The 17982-nt window shown below is 44.8% G+C and overlaps 1 long non-coding RNA gene across 1 annotated transcript; it reads right to left on the bottom strand.

Annotated features, from left to right (window-relative positions):
* Positions 1–1209: 1209 nt before the first annotated feature.
* On the bottom strand, positions 1210–7362 carry LOC108402467 (uncharacterized). The gene is made up of 3 exons (XR_001854440.3): positions 6931–7362; positions 5756–5854; positions 1210–2161 (listed from the first exon to the last, which is right to left on the bottom strand). It is a non-coding gene; the product is annotated as an uncharacterized lncRNA (long non-coding RNA).
* Between the last annotated feature and the right edge of the window lie 10620 nt (positions 7363–17982).

The raw sequence follows: 17982 nt of genomic DNA, 5'->3' as shown, positions 1-17982 counted from the left end.
ATTTAAAGTCACTTCCTTGGTCATTCTATTCACATTGCACATGCTCAGAAACTCTGCGTGGCTCTCGGCTACCATATTGCCCAGCACAGAACATTTCCATCATTGCAGGAAGTTCTACAGCTCAGCTCTGGTCTGGTCTGTATTACAGGTATCACTACCATTAATACTATTATTAACCCTGCCTGACATTTGCCGAGCCCTTTCAATTTCAAACTTGAAATTTTGTTTAGTTTAAAATGTTTTCTTTTATTATTTATTTATAACTTCTCCATCAATTCCCTTTTTTCCTACTGAAATGCCTCAGTATTGCACGTAAGGTCTTAATCTCCAAGTCTTTTCTATTTGTTTCATTATTACTTTCCCTGTCTCTCTCTCTCCCACCCTCCCATGTTTCCTTCCTGAGCTTGAGTTTTTTAGTCATCGGTAGTGATTATTTTTTGCATCAATTATTCAATTAAATGTTTTACTTTGCAAAACATAAGTCAAAAAAATTCTTTTTAGGGAGCTCTGTGAATACATGTTTTCTTTCCTTTCCCCTCCCCTCCCTTCCCTTCCCTTTCCCTCCCCCACCCTGTAGACAGAGTCCCGATAGGGCTGCTCCCTGGGATGACTCCACTCTGAATGTGGCCTGCCTCTGAGCTTTATCTTGCCTCGGGCCCCCGGGGCTCACGCAGCAGCGGCACCAAGCTCTCCCGGGACCCAGGCCGCACTGCTGGGCCCTGTGCCCCTCACCGGGCACCTGCACAGGTAGCCCTCAGGTGGTTGTAGAACCTGTGGTCCTGTCTCCTGAGCCCCCAGGGCCCAGACATCACGGAGAAGCAAAGCCCACCCCAAGCCCGCTCCAGGGTCTCAAGCCTCTACCGCTAACTCGCCCCCGCAGGAGCTGGGGAGACCCCGCAATGAGGACGAGGCTTTGCATGGTCGTCATCTGGATTCTAGCGCTTGAAGCCTCGTATTTTATTCTATCTGTGGCCGAGGGAAAGCTCAAGGAAGGTTCTGGGTGGAAGCATGGTAAAAAACACTAACGGATTTTTTTTCCCCAAAAAAATTAATGGCTAGAGTAAGAAAGGTATTTCTCACAAGAGTACAACTCATACAAGCTTTCTGGAAGACCATTTGGCAATAAGATTCAAAATTCCTGAAACAGAAATTCCCTTTAACCAAGCAATTATTATTCTGAGGAAATAATTTAGGATATGTACAAAAGTTTAACAGACATAATATAGTTTAATATTGTTTAAGATAGTAAAACATAGATGATAGATAGACAAATAAGGGCATAGCTTAAATATCCAATAGTAGCAAATTAGCTGCAAAAAATGAAATATATGCACAAATGTAAAAGTACGCAGCTGTTGAAATGATATTATAGAAGATCTTCATGATATAGGCTTAACTAAAAACCACATACAAATGAATGTGTGCAGTATGATTTCATTTTATACTATATTTAAATCTATAAATCTGTATTTATATCTCTAAATACATAAAATGTGGAGGAACATAACATGCTAAAGTGTTGAGTCGTGGATTAACGAGTTATGTTTGATCATTTAAACTTTTATTTTCTTACTTTAAAACATTGAACATATTTTGCCTCTGTGATGTTTTAAAATAACAAACTTATTTTAAAGCTCTTATACCAGAACCCCATGCAAGCTTTTCAAAATTATGTCCAAGGTTTCGAGCAAACTGATCTCAGCTCCCAAAACCAAGCTACATGGTTACCTGATCCCAGCTTCTTATTCTGGGCCCTTCCAGCCTTAGTCTCAGCCCAGTTAAGCCTGCCTCCCCCACATCTCCTTCCACCATCCCATGTCCATTAGGTGATGAGCTGGTGGATGACAGTCCTCATGGTTTAAGGAAATTGTACTTATTGGGAGGGAGTGATGCTTCCCTCCAGTTCTCCTCCAAGGTTTTCCTCCAAGCTCCTATTTCACCAGCCAAAGGAGCAGAGAGCAGGAATGGGGTCACCAGGGCATGTCACCCACCGGAGCTGAGGCCTGGGTCTGTCACCACAGCAGTGGCAGTAAGCAGAGTTCCTGGTCCAGGTACCAGAGTATCAGCCCAGGACTATCTACGAGGCTCATTTATGATAATTCACCTCCTGGTCTGGGTTCCCTCAGTGTCCCTTAATTGGCAGCAACATTAATCTTGGTGTCTGTGATGGAAAAACAGAAAATTAAAATCTGCCTGCTCAGTTCTGTCCAGGCAGCATGAAGCAGGTGAAGCAGGGGTATAGCAATATCTTCTCCCCTGAAGCCCCTTTAAGGAAAGTGCCAGGAGTGAATGCCATGAGAGAACATAGAGATTACAGGCCCCTCAGTAACTTTGCTGATGCTGTCATCCCATTACACAAAATAAATGAGAAAAAGATGGACAAGCTCTTGCTGAACAGAAAAATAAATCATGGTGGCACTTAACGTTGGCTTGGCAAGTAAAGTTCTCTTTAATGTACAGGCAGTCTTGAGGTTCTTTCTTGGCACATGGCAGGACACTAAAGAATGGACCCCTCCCCATGGGGACAGAGGCTGCCTCCTTGAAGGACACGTGACCTTTCCAATGATGGGTCTCATGAGCAGTCTATGGTTGGTGTCATCGTAGGCCTGGCGGTCCCGTGACTTTCCCACTCACCTTCCCCCTCCAGCATCAGTGCACAGCAGCCAGAGTCTCTCGAGGGCAGGAATCCCCTCTTTCCCCATAGCCAGAGGGGCAGCAGGAGCTCAGTTTCCAAGGGGAGGCCACAAGGCCCCCACAGCACACCCCACAGGGAGGGCCTGCCTTGGGGCCGGGTCCTTTTAGTCACGGGAGCTTGCCGGAGGATGAGTCAGGAGGGGAGACACTTGAGTCTCTAGCTGAGAGCCTGGGGGAGGGGCCAAAGTGGCAGTCCCCCCACCGCACAGAGAGGGCTGGCAGCTGGTTCTCTTCAAGTCAAGTGGCGCTTTGGGAGACTTCCAGGGGCCCTTTATCTTTCAAAATAAAATCTTCATCATTTGCTACCTTTAGACCCGTGCTCCTCAAATTGTAATGTGCATGTGAATCACCCAGGATCCTGTTAAAATGCAGATTCTCCTAGCTCTGGGGTGGGGACCTGAGATTCTGCATTTCTCATGCACCCCCAGGAGGTTCTGCTGCTTTGCTGGTCCACAGCTCATACTCCCGAGTACTGAGACTTTCAGGAGCACACAACCTCCAGAAGCTTATTCTTTCTACAAGAGGGTGGGCCTTCTTCAGAAATGCAGCTTCTGAAGATTTCCCACTCACAGAGGCCGGGGGAAAGGTTAGGATGCCATGTGTGCGAAGACAAGAAGATGAGCATCTACCAACAGTCCCAGGAAGCATGTCGCCTCTTTCAAGTTCACCAGGTTTCCATAAAGATACTCTTTATATTCCTCACACTAAGATGTTCACTCTGGGAATTTACGGGGTTAAAGATGCCAGAGACAGTGAAAAAAAGCTCTCTTTTCATGGCATTTCTAACAAGCTGAACCTGATCCAAACCTTGTTTAATGAGCATTTATTTTATACAAATAAGCTCACAGGCGTGTACTCATCTCTAATTAAACCAAAAAGGAAGCATTTGTTCTAACTGGACTACATAGCTCAAGAATTAATTGTGAGATTGTTTAGAATTGCAATCTTGTGACCCATTCACCAACAGGAGAAAAGAAAAATACTTTTTTTTTCCTTTTTAATTCTTGGAAACCTTACTCCAAGTAGAACCAATGATGTACAAACAAAAGCAAAAACTTCTAAGGGCAGCATACTGTGCAGCGGTACAAAAGCCTTGGCGAAGGTAAAGATAACAACTCAATTTAGCCTAATATTCTAAGGTGCCCCTGAGAAAGTGCCCTCATAATTAAGGATTTGCACAATTTCTATGGGGGGAATCATGTGTCAAGTTATTTATCAATATCAAAAGAGTCACTTTTGTATTTGGCAGTCTGGTGTGCCTGGAGACAACAGATACTCTCACCAAATGCTAGTCTCAAACCCCATTCAGCTAAAGGTATAAGCGGTTTTTACTGGTACATCTGTGCCCTTGGGTGGCATTGATTATACTGGGTTTGCAAAGGATTACTTGACAGGCCTTGGCACAATCAGCTCATGAGCTGCCCTCCTCTGCTTTGGGGCTCTCTCATCTGCATCATTTTGGCACAGCTTCCTGACAAATGCTGGTGCTTGCCTGCAGCCCGTTCAGCTCACCTAGCTGCAGAGAACAAGCTGGGCCCTTTGCCCTTCAAAAGTTAAAAAAAAAAGGTGCAGCTCTGTCATCCTTGACTGCACACCCTGAACTCATGGGGTTCAGGGGCAGATTTTTAGGGGATTGGACAGGCTGGAACCCAGGTGCTCTTTGGCACTTGGGGAGGCCCCAGTCCATTGGTGAGGCTCTGCTCATCTAGACAGGCTTTGGTTACTAATACTCTGCCAGCGGCAAAAGGAAACCCAGTTCACTGCCAAGCACTAGCTTGAGCTTGTGATGCTGACACTTGGAAAAGTCTTGCTTTGACTTGTATATGGAAAGTGCATGTCAAGCTGAACATCAAGGATGGAGAAAAGGGTGATGCTTGAAATGGTTTTTGCACAAAATGCGGCATTTCGTGGGAATGACCCTTTAAGAGAGCATATTCTTGAGCGGGTCAGAGTTCTGCTGGGTGTTTTTCTCACAGCCTTTCCCCCTGACCACACATACAAATTTCCACAGTTGCTTGCTATCGAATACAAACCTGGCTGCCCTTGAGTAAGTTTTAGGGATGGAAAATGATGGCTTTGCCAGAATTACATCTTGGAAAGCAACCCAGAGCAGACCATAGTAATGTAAAGATGGGAAAATGGATCTGTACTAAAACCAGAAGAACCATTTTGCTTTGGGAATGGATACTAATAAAGATCAAGATAAAAGCACTGGCTGATGAGTGTGCCTAGCAGAGACATTGCGTCAACCATCTGTGAAACAGCCTCCACACTGCCGGCTTCATACCAGGGCATGTGGAAGATAGATGGCAAATGAAAGGCATAATTCCTTCCCACAAGCAGGGAGCCAACCCAACAACAATGAAACTCTGCACAGACCATAATGGCAAGTCTTACTAGACTGTGCAGTCTTTAGAGCTGGCTAACTCCTCTGAGTTCCCATCTTCTCACATGGGATCCCATCCTAGGCTCAGCAAATATTTGTGGAATGAATGGACAGTGTGAAGCAAAATATAATTACGATGAAGCACAGATAACCACTGACTTCCAGCACAGAGGGGACATCAGTGTGGGACTGAGCCACTGAGGAAGGACCCCGGGATGAATTAAGCTTCAATGCAGAGTGATCCTGAATGTCCTGTGGTTTCTAAATCTCTTGATTCCTCTTCCTGGCCTTTTCCCACTCTCCTGAACTTCCTGAGACCATAGACTATCTCAGACTTCGCTCACAGCAGAGAAAACTTGATTTATAGACTCCTAACCCCACTTCCTATTTTGGGTAACAATCTTAACATCATGTGCTTAATATAGGCAAAAACAAAAAGACAATGAAAACAAGAAGAGATCTAATTTGTAGTTCATTTTGCTGGCTGCACATGAAGAAGCTCATGAGCCAAAACTTTTTAATCATATTACACAAATACAATAATATGCATACATAAGATTCTTTTAAATATTTTAAAATCCAACTGTTCAAATAAAATCTACCTCAAGTTCTTATGGTATCAGTCAGGATAGGTTAAGCTATGCAGTGGTCAAAAATCTCAATGGCTTTACGTACCAGGAGTTGATTTGTCACTCTGCTATATGTTCAGTATATGGCAGGAGGGAGTCTTACCCTGCAGGAACCAAGCTCTGCCATTTAAAACATCTCCAGACACTGTCAAAAAGGAAGATACAGATTAGAAGGGTCATGCTCCAACTCTTAGACTAGAAATGACATGAACCACTTCTGCCTACAGCCTATTGGTCAGAACTCATCACATGACTGTCCTGACCACAGTCAGGAACACATGGAAGAGCAGACAGCATGTGTGTTGAACGCCATCATCTCTGCCTTACTACGAGCTGACTCCTTTCTAGAATCACTCTCTGTAAGGAAATTCCAGGCCCACCACAGTGCTGAATTCCTTGCTTTGATGTGGGGTAGTCACCAAAGAGAAACGTTTTTCTTTCCCCTGGAGTTTTGAGAGAATCGGGAGTGGTGGGTAATAGAATACCTCAGAGGGGGTATCCTTCCTCCCCTAGCAAATATGATTTCAAAAACAAAATAAAGAGGAAATGGCAGTTACCACTGGCTTAAAAACTTACCATGGAAGTCATCAACTTCCAAGAGTAAAACCCAAGTTGCTGGCGAAGAGAGGCCTCTTTCTTTTTCTAAGCCACCAAGGTACCTCTCAGTTGGGTGATGCCAAAGTGCCTAGTGTTGCACCATGAGCGTCTAGTAGAGGAGCCCCAGCCGACAGGGGAGGGCCAGCTGGAGGCTGACAGGGAGATGCTGAGTGCAAAATAACTATTTGGCCCACTTGTCACATTCACAGGGCCTTGTATTTTGCTTTTGCTGTCATTTCTAACTAGGGATATCTTACAATTCTGGAAATATTCCAAAAAGATTGAAAAGTCAAAAAATAGAAGTTTTTTAAAGACTTGTTTAGGTGTTTCTTCCTGTTTTTAAATACTGGGAATCTTAAAAATTGGAAATTCTAAACCTCAAAAAATCTCTGAACCTCAAAGAGGTCTTACCAGGGATAGATAATCCAGTGAGACATTGACCAAATGGATTGCAAATACATGTGGGTGCTAGCCCTCCAGAGAGTAGCCCCTCAAACCCAAGGCCACCACATGGTCACGAGCAAATTCTACCCCAGCAGGGTGACTGACCACGTGGAGAAAGGCAAGAAGACCTAGCCGTGGTGGGGATTTTCAGTGCGGGTTTTCAACCCAGCCTGGGCGTACCTGGCCTCCAGCGTCTCCGAGGGAGGTTCTTCCAGCTGCCAACACCTCTGTGTGTAATGAGAGAAGTGAGCCAGATTTTTCAGGTTGAGAGGAGACAGGCTTAAGCCAGTGTGGAGACCCTATTGTCTTTCAGTGCTGGAAGGGTGGTCCGCAGGGATGAGAGGTCTGGCCTGAGGCCCACTGAAGCTCCATCACCTGAACAAATTGCTCCCTGTCACACCAAGGTTGCTGGAGAGAACAGCTGAGGTTCAGTAAAGCATCCAATGAACTGTCTCCCTGGCATTAGCTCTCCTGCTGGGAGCCTATCCTGCACTCTGATGTCATTTTCCTTAAGTGAACAAAAGGAAGGCCAGGACGGTATTCACCCAGGCCGACTGAGTCAGCACAGTCAGCTCCACCAGCATAAACACATCTCACTGATCACCATCTCCAATAATCTCAAAACTGGGTGCTCTCAGCCCTCTTCCTCTGGTAGACAGACACAAACCAGGGACCAACTCCTCTGGGTCCCAAAGCTGCTGTTGCCTGGGGTGGAAAGATGTGAAGACAGGCTGTCCTCTGGAGGCTGCCAGCTGGGTGAGAAAGCCGAGGGAGAGGAAGGCCTGGCCTTGGGGCAGGGTGGAGCAGGCTTGCTGGGAACCAGGGTGTTTGTTCCAGTGCCTCCAGCCCAGGGCTGCCTGGGAACTCAGGGAGGTACCAGAGCCCAGGCTGCAGGTGTGAGGCACCAGGGTAAAGGCTGAACCAGAGCCAAGCTCAGCAAAAACTAAGGTGAAATTGGGCTGTGTGGGCAATGCTTTGCTTTCTTCTGCCAGTGGCAACATGTGCTTGAAACTGCATTTTGCCTTAATATAGGGAAAATGGGGCTGAGTTTCTTGGACAAGGCAGCAAACAGGGCCAGATTTAGGTCATCTATTTTCTGAGCTAAGAAAAAACTTATTTGGTCTTTCGAAAAATTTTTACTACTTTTTAAGACGTGTCAATGAAAATATTTCAAAATTACTTGATAGGTAATGGCTGTAGGCACACGTTGCAACAGAGTAGCCTCACAGACACTGGCCTGTGGGACTTTGTTTTCTGGCACAGATGAAAGTGATATGGTGTGTATCCTACAAATCTAGAAAAGTTCGAGAAAGTCTTCAATGGTGAATTTGCGGCAGACAACGTAAGAGTTATTTCCAGTGACACACCTGGTCACCTCCTTTACAGACACCATAGTCTCTAATTCTTTGCTTCCTCTTAGCTTCACAAATAGTCACATGCCTAGGAAAGTCTCCAATGAATGTTCAGGCTGTGCTCTAATATTCAGGAACACACTGGAGATCCCTGCTTTTGCAAACAGGGATTTGTTTGTTTTTTGAAAATGATGTTCATTTGAACAACTCATGTATTTGGGCCTGAGTCACATCATCCCTAGAAGGACTAATGTGACATTCATAAAATAAACAACGCAACTCCAGGTTGAAATTTGTCCAAACAGATGGCCAGGTAAGTAGTGTGAGACTCTTCTGTGAATCATTCCATGGTGCCACTCCTCTGGGCTATAAACAAACCATGTGACCTAAGTTACTTAGTGCTGAATTTTTCCAATGGATTCTAAAGCCCTTCTTTCTCTTGCTGTAGTGTTTTATTCCAATTAATTAATGCAGATTACATTTATAAGAATAAAGGGTTGGGGCCATTCAATTCAAGACCATGAGGCTCAGAGCATTGGGAATAATATTTGTAGCTCATCTGCTTGAATTGGGTTCTCCAAAGCAATGAACATAGCAGGAGGTCAGAAAGAATAGGTGACTATTTCTAAAAGATATGTGGATGTGCATCTTATAGGCTTTGGCACCTTACTAAGCATTGTGTGCTTTCTAAAGTAAATTAAATAAGCCAACAGCACAGCTTCTGCCAAAGAAGTCCTCCAATTCCTGTATTTATATAAAAAGGAAAAAGAATTCTAAGCAAAAGTAATAATAATAATAATTTTGTCTATAAAGATCTAATCAGAGAAGAAAAACCTCTGGCTGAGAAGACATGAGGATTGACCTTACCATAATTAGCCTGTTGGGGATGTGTGATGATTTGGGATTTTCAGTTAACAAATACACTGTGGTAAGCAAAGCAGATTTGGCTTTGCTCTTAAACTACTTATAGAGCAGTGGCAATAAACAAGCTTGAGCCGAAGAACATATTAGTGGAAGAATTACAAATTGCCATGAGTGCTGTAAAAAGAACAAATAATGGGCTTAGAGAACAGCAAGGCATCAGAAAAGGCCCATCAGAGGATGTTATATTTAAACTGTGGCCTGGAGTGTGAGGAGGACAGAGAAGAATGCTTCCAAGCAGAAGAAAGCATAGCTGGAAACCCGGAGGCAGGGAAAATTGAGCTCATTTGAGAAACTAAAAGAAGGCCAGTGTAGCTGAATGTGAGAGCCCAGTGGTGAGAGATTAAGTGCCATTAGAGGCAAACGGGCAGGAGCAGGAAGACTTCGTGGCCAGAGTGAGGGCTTGACTGTGTGGGCAATCAGAAGGGGTCATAGCAATAATCACGCTAGGATCTGGTTTACATGATTAGGTTATTCTGGACGCTGAGTGGTGAATGGGTTGGAGGGGATGTAAAGAAGAAGAAAGGAAATAATTCAGGGACTGTTGGAATCATATGCATAAGCAATCATAGTGGCCTGGGAGAGGGTAGTGATGGGGAGCTGGAGAGTGGTGGACCAGTTGGACGGCTGGGCATGTGGTGTGGAGCCTGAATGAGGTGGTGAATGTAACATGCTGCTCTCACTGCCCAGCAGAGAGCCAGCCAGCACTGGAGGAGTGGGAGCTGTCATTATTATTACTATTACTGTGCTGCCAGTTATTTTTCTACAATGTTTTAGTAGCTACAGAGCATTGTACTGGACATGTTTACTTAATTTAGTGACCTAATCCCCTATTATGGTACATTAACCTTGTTCAAAAATCCTTTGGTACATTAACCTTGTTCAAAAATCCTTTACCATTCGTCTGTTGATTGCCATAGGGGAAGTGGGCACAAATACAAAGGACCATGACTTACTTCCTCATACTGGGCTTCTGGCTCTTTCTTAGGGAGGTCCCTCTGCTTTGATGACTGAGGGGATGTTCCCTCCCAGCCTCCACCCAGTGTCATATTAATGCAAAGGGATTCACACCCGCGCACCTCAGCAGGATGCCTGGAGCATCTGTGAGCTTGCAAGAGTCCAAATGGAGGCCCCCTGTAAATATGCAGAAACTCTAACCAAGCACACGAATTGCCCAATACATGATCTCCTCTCCTCCTTCCCTCATCACGATCCAGCAGGCCAGGTTGCAGGGTGGATTTCTCGGATTCCCTGGCATCCCCTGGGAAAACTGGCAATGGGCAGGAGTGGCCCTCTGTTCCCCACACACCCCTCTTCTCTTGCCGGCCCACAGTTCGAGGAGCCTCCCACACAAGTGAATGGGCCACCCCAAGCCCGCACACCAAGACCTCTCCACACCCAGCCCCACACAGCTGCTTCTGTGTCACCACCAATGCACCCCAGTCTGCCCTTAAGAGGACAGTCATGGGGAAGCATCCCATGTAGACTGAGGAAGTGGGCTCAGAAGTCTGGATAGGGAATTCTGGGGTCTGGAAGAGGGGCACTCTAGAAGGGAGCTCTAGAAAGGGCATATCCCCTCCTAGCCTGTGCTCTGATATCCCCCAAGCCCTGGATGCCCGCATTCCATGAAGAAGAGCAAGACGAAGGAAGATCAGAGCAGGGCCCTGTGAAACAAGGGGCCCAATACAGAGGCCCCTGTTGCCCTGGTATTGGGGAGGACAGAATTTCCTAGGGACACTGCTTCCTTGGGGGTCTGCTTCTATCCAAGTAATGTAAAGCAAGTCTGTGTAATGATAAAATTTCTGGTGTGGTGGCAGGGAAAGAGAGATACAGCATGCAAATTATACATTTATCTCATTTGTGTAGTAATAATGACCTCCTTTTATTGGGTGCTTACTACATATTACCTCTTATTTTTACTGTTAGTACCATTACTTTGAAAAGCTGCATAGTCAAGTTGAATCCCAAGTCTGGGCTTAGTGACCTTGAGCAATTTGCTTAATCTCCCAATTCCTCCATTTGCTTGACCATTTAAAAGGAAGAGAGTGGCCTATATCCCTTGGGGTCCTGTAGAAGATGAGAAATCATAGCAATACAGCTCCAGTTGTTCTTAAGAGCTGCTTGAACCCCAGAAGCACTAAGAACTGTGGTTCTAAGGAAGCAGGGTGGCAACCCCAGCTGCTCCACTGGGCATTCTTTCCAGGCAGGGAGAGAGGAGCTGGGAGAGGAGAAAGAGGAGATGAAGTAATTCTGATGGCAGCCTTTGAAGAAGCAAGGCTTGAGGCCCTTATTCCTGGTCTGGGGTGCAGCTGTGTGCAGAGGCTGAGACCGTCTTACCCACACCATCAGAAACCACAAAGCCACCGAAAGCCCTCGCCAAAAGGCCCTCCCCATGGAGGAATTCTGTGCTGCCTGTCAAGGCTGCTTTCCCACCCATGAGTCCCAGACACCCGCTGAATCCATGCTTGGAGACCCGGGACTGTTCCCACTCAAGGGAAGAGGCAGGCAGCTTGCTAAGAATATTGACACAGCAGCGGTTTAATTAAATCTTGAGTGGAAAAACATAGCTAAGAGGTGGGGCCTTCCCCGACACTCTTCTCTGCACAGCCAACTCACCAGTCATTCGAGCTTCTGCCACCCTCTGGTACCAACACTGAGTTTATACTGTCACTCTTGCCATGATATCACTGTCAAAGTGACACTTGAGCTGTTATTTGAAAACACAGCCCATATCTTGAAACCAGATGCCTTCTTTGAAGTAACCCCTCAGGAGAAATTCTGGGTATGACAGGAGGCAGATCACAGCCCTGAGTAAACGGATCCTTGGTGTGGTGAGATGTGAGTGCCACTGGAGCTGGACATGGCGACAGATGAGCCCCAGGAGACAAAGAACACACGTTCCGTCCCCTCATGTCACCCACAGCCTGGCCCCAAATCTCTCCTGGGAGGGCCGATCTCTGCAGTCACTTTGAGTTGAACATTCTGGTGTCCCAGGCAAGACAGCCACACAAGGCCTGATAAGGTGCTGGGAGGAAAGCGGGCAGACAAACCTGCAGGCCTCTGCTTGATGACAAGCCTCCAACTTTTCCATGTCCTCCTCCTTCAAAACCAGCAGCAAGCTTATTTCCCATTTCTGATTGCTTTTAATAATAATATATATTCATATAATATATAGTATATATTATTAGTTATACATATTATAAAATGTACTAAACCTGCACTGTCCCATATAGTAGCTACCAGACACACAAGGCTATCCAGCACTTAAAATGGGACTGGTTGAATTGAAATGTGCTGTGAATATAAAACATACACCAGATTCTGAAGACTTTGTTAACTCATTAATAGTTTTTACAAGGATTATGTCAGATGACAATATTTTGCATATAAAAAGTCAATAAAATGTTTTTAAAATTAATTTTGCCTTTTTTAACCTTTTTTCAATGTGGCTACTAGAAATTAAAAATCACATCTGTGGCTTGCTTATATGAATTTCCATTGATCAGAACTGTGTTCAGGCACCAGGCACTTTTCACATTATCATCTCATTTAATCTTCAAACAACATCCCTGAGTCTGCAGACTTTACAGAAGGAACATTGCCCATGGCCACGTGATGCCACGTCCCCTCTGACTCCCCTCTGGTCACCCACCACTTTACTCACTCCCCTCCATACCAGGACTTGGCTCCCTCAGTGTCCTCAGACCATGGCAGGAATACTCTGTCTTGAGGGCTTTTCTAGCTCTTGGAATGCTCTTCCCTCACATTGATACTTGGCAGGTCCTTGGCATTACCCCAAGAGACTGTTTTTGCAAAATTTTAATCATTGATCTCCAGCTTCCTTTAAATTTTGCTTGGTGTCATCCTATGAAATCTATCTTGTCCATCCAACCTTTGCATCTCCTTTCTCCCCTTGCTCTACTCTGTTACATCGACTAGCACTTACTGTCTTCTAATTGTTATGTAGTTTACTCACTTAATATGTATATTCTATGTTTTGAGTGCCCCCATGATAAAACGAAAGCCCCCCCAAAGGTGGGACTTGGTCTGCTTTGCTCCAGAAATCTGGGACATCCATGGTGAGGGGTACACAAACGAACCTGGGCCAGTGAGAGCCCAGAAGGAAGAGTCAGGGGAGTCGACCCCAATGAGAGGAATGGCATGGAAGTGGGGGAGAAAGAGCTCCAAAACGAAGGTTTAAGAATGGGTTTCCCCATGGGATGACGTTGGTTTCCAGAAGCAGCCCACAAAAGCCTGTTGTATGAGTCATGGAGGAAACATAGTACTCTCAAATAATTTAGAAGACTTAATAAAGATGTGGGTAAGGTGTAGGGAAATCAGAAGGGATGGTGCATAGCTTGGATGATAATAAGAGGAGGCTTGAATAAAAGTGGTTGACTTTGCTGATTACAAAGTGGTTCATCAAATTTTATGAGGGCAGTTTCAGTCAGGCATAAACCCAGAGTTCAGAATGCACAAAGCTGAGGAGCAAATGGGAATTGGGAAAACACGCAGGGCCCACCCAGCGCCAGCAAGAGGATGGGTAGCATTGGGAAGGATGAAACAGCAGCATGAGGAGGAGGCAGGGTCAGGGACTTGTATTAGGATGGCAAAGGTTTGCTTGTGTTCATAGCAAGAGGGTTAGAAGCTTGTGATGAGGAAAAGATTGATGATTGAAGAAAGACAAAGAAAAATCAACAGAACGAGGTCTGGGAAGAAGGAACCAAGGGTATCCCATCAGCAGAGGTAACAGGTCACGGTAGTCCCATGCAGGTTTTCCCAGAGGCTGCAGCAATGGGTGATTTGGGTAGGGAGAAATCATCATTTGCACTTGACCTCAAAAGAAGCAGGTGCATGGAGTTAGGAACCCCCATTCAGAAGCCCCCGGAGCACCCCATCATGTCCCATTGGCTAGAACTGGCCTCGTGGCCTTTTGTGAGCCAGTAGAAGAGCATTGCAATTGCCATGATTTTTTAGAGTGATCTGGATTTACCCCTGAGCTGGACATAGGTTCACCTACTCTGCTGAGATGTTACCTGGTGTTTTTCAGGTTCTCAGCTGTAGGGAATAAGTCTTTTAGTGTGGGGCTCAGCATTATTTAACAATATATCTGAACTCTGCTGTCATCTTGAGTATCACAGTGGGGTGCAGCCCACACTTTGGGGAATTAGCAGACAGTGCACAAAGTCACAGCTTTGGTTGTCTCTAAAAGAAGGAGAATTTGTGCTCATAAATTAGATGGAGACATAGAAGTGGGGCTGGGGCTGCATCAGGGGGCGGATGGGCAGAAGGTAGTTTAGAGTCGAGACACTCTGACCAGATCGTTTCCTGGCTAGCTCAACAACTCAGCTACCTTCCTTCATTAAAAGAGTCTTTCTATGTGCCCTATTCCCACAGGAAGCCATCTTCAGGATGGTCAAAATTTGAAAAACTTGATACCAGTGAGGGTATCAACAGCAGAAGCAGCCTGATATAAATTTTAAGAAGCATTTACATTTAGGTGGGAGAAAATTCCCCCATGAAGGAAGAGTTGTATTAATGGGGACATGTGAGGCACGGGGCAAAGCAGGTAACAGCCATATTTGAGACAGGAGACCTCCCTCCTTTTAACCTATATCTTCCCAAATTGTAACTCACAGTACACCTATTATCTGAGAGGAATGCTTGCCCCACATGTATAGCATATATGCAATATATACAAGTAATTATGAAGTAATTAGAATAAGATTCATTCAGGACTTATAAAATCTATCTTGTTGCACTTTAATTACGGTGTCATTTGCCCCAGTTTTCCCAGAATAGTGCTAATTTACTTGTTTACCAGTATAATTGTTACTAGCACCCTCCCTCTAAAAAGCAAGTGGTTATTCTAATCATATTAATCCATGTGTCATCACTGTTAGATGTATGTGCATACATATGCACAAAACATACATGTACATAAGAATGAGACACTCTACACATTACAAGCAGGTAGTGTTCTGAACGATAAGCAAGTACCTAGTTTGAAACTTGGAATGCATTTTCCCTTAGGAATAATGGTGATTGGATTCTTGAGACTGTTTCAAAATCCATGCTGTGATTAGGGACCCCACTCTGCTCTCTTCCACCCGGCTCTTCCCCAGGAGGGCTGAACTGAATGGACTGCATCAACTGGTCCCCTTGTTAATTGACCTCTTGTTGGACTCACTTAATGTGTGTGTTGGTGGGGTCGGGGGATGGGATAAAGATGTTGACATCCCTGGCTCCCTGCCCAGTTAGCACAAGCTGGTCACGTCTCTCTCCCAAAGGGGCCTGGCTGATGGCCCTCCCCACAAAGCTCTCTCTGTCTCCAAGCTTTAATAACTACTCCTCTCATTACCTTTTGAGGCATAGAGGTGGAACTTAAGGCTTCCCATTGCCATTCTACAGGCTCCTAAACTACCCTTCGTGATTTCTGTACACCCTGCCCACATCTTTATAAACAATCCCCTTATTAAACTCTCCTAAATTATCCAAATTACCCAATTTGACTTTGACATTGGCTTCCTTCCTGACTCATGCAAGATTCTGTAGTGGACTGCTCCAAGAAAACAGGTTCCATGTAACACAAGGCCCCATGGGAAAATTCATTCCAAGAAGCAAGTCAGATTACCAGGAAATTATCCACTCCCATTGTTGTCCCAGCAGGAGGAGGGCTCTCACCTCTTGTGTTGAGTAGATGGGGATGAACTGCCCCAATTTCAAGTCACGAGGTTCCAGCTGTTTCATGGAACCAGAGGGGAGGGCTACAAGGTGTACAGCATGGCAGGCAGCAAACTTGCATGGTCAAGGGAAGAAGCTGGATCCCTTTAGTTATCATATTCATATATAAGGATTGAGCTCAACTGAGTGTTTGTAAGTCCTGGCTGGCATGAGTACATGCATGTCTATGTGCATAGAAATAGTTATGCACTCATCATGTATTTGTTGAGTGATTTCCATTCACCAGGCATTGTGCTTGCAGGATTTCATATCTGTATCTCTTTTATCCTCAAGACAATCAAGAAGTGTGTGTGTGTGTATACATATACATATACATATACATATACATATACATATCAGTTGTCATATATGTATGTCATATATTTCTATATATTTGTATATACTATATAAGAATCAAGAAAATATATATATATATTTATATATCTAACAATCAGCAATTAAAACTTGAGCTTAAAATTTGAGCTCAGCTACAGCTGAGACAGAGCTCAACTCCCCTTCAGAACTGAGATGCAAAGAAGCGAAGGGCCTTACATTGGAAAACCATGGTGGAAATTGGTGGCTCTCATGCCAGATTTTCAGGATATCAATCTAACTGACTGGTAGTCCCTCTTCAACGCATAAGCCATTTGACTTTCCCAGTTGAGAACAAACACAGCTTCGGGAGCCCTGATGGATATAAGTATGCCCCTGAAGAAATGGTCCTCCAGTTTAAACAACGGACTCACCTCATCCATGGTTTAATACTGATATGCTATAAAAGGAACAGGACCCAGGGGATTCTGTGATGCCCACTATGGGAACTGTCACACCGACAAAGGTACATTGAAAGTCCCTGTGATGAATAGTGCCATTTCTGGCAGGCTGGAGAGAGCAGACCAAGATGGCCAGAGAACAATGGATGCATTTATGGAGGAAGAAAATGAGCAAATCGAATGTGCTGTCATATTCGGTTCAATGTCAGCTCAGTCTGTAGGGACACTGTAGTTTTGGTTGCCGCAGATGGCTCCAAGGGCTGTCTCAGCCCTTCAGGAGGAGCCGTGGAAGGTGCACTGGTGATGGACACTCTTCAGGGCCTGGTCCTGTCTCTTTCTTCCATGGCCTTATTGTCTATTTCACCTCCCCTGTCAACATTAAGGAGGCCTGGGAGGATTTCTCTATTTCCCCCTAAACCAGATCCTACACCTCTCTCCAGACATGCTGGTAAGACCTCTGGGCCCAGCTGGATGGCTTCACAGAGGCAGAAGGGAGTAACCACCCTGAGTCACCCTGTCTTCTCACCCCACCTCATTCAGCACCAGACACTGATGGACACTGTGTCCTCCCAAGCTCTGATACTCTGAGCATACCAGAAAGAATGAAGCCATAAAATACTCTCACTCTGGGGCCCTCTTGCCCTGGTCTCATGGTTTATGCAGTTTGGGCAGAACATGCAGCACCGAGATGGCCGCCAGAACACTTGTGAATCCTGTTCATGCTCCCAGGAGGCTCCCCATGGCTGAGCCAGAAAATGACTCATGGATGATCAGTTTCATGGTGCTAAACCTCAATCCCATGAAAGCATCATGCCTCATCGGCTTTGACATTCTCCTTTGTAACCGAATCTTTAACAGGATTAGGTTTCTCTTACAACCACTCTTGTGAAGCAATATTGGCTACACTAAGTAATTCGCCAATCAAAGCCATTAATTTAAAATCTGGGTATTGCACTGAAATTGAGAGATAAACAGCATTAGGGATCGTGACATGCTATAGTTAGAAATCCTAGGAAGTCTGATTGGGTGTTCATTTATTTTTACGATATTAGATTCCTTTTATCAGCAGGAAATTGTCCAAGTGCTTCCCTGGGTTTTATCCATATTTGTATTCATTTTAAGTTACAAGAAAAAACTTAAATCACATTTGAGGAGGGAATTCATAGTGAATTTTGTGGCTCATTCTACAATTCTTTAGTTTCAAGTTCAGTGCTAGCCCAGTCATGTTGACATTAGGAAAAAAAAGATTAATAATGATAATAAAATTATAATTGCTTAGTATTTCATGTTTACTATTTAAAAGCCCCTCTTCTAAGTACCGCACAGCTATTATCTTGCTTAATCCTCACAATAATCTTATAAAATAAGGCAACTATAATCCCCATCTTATTAAGGAGGAAACTGGAACTTTAAGAGGCTGGGGTAGTGTTCAGTGTCACATGCCTGAGTGTGGCAATGTCAGG

Source organism: Manis javanica, chromosome 2, assembly GCF_040802235.1.
Source record: "Manis javanica isolate MJ-LG chromosome 2, MJ_LKY, whole genome shotgun sequence".
NCBI lineage: Eukaryota > Metazoa > Chordata > Mammalia > Pholidota > Manidae > Manis > Manis javanica.
This window is presented reverse-complemented; position numbering and strand designations above follow the sequence as displayed.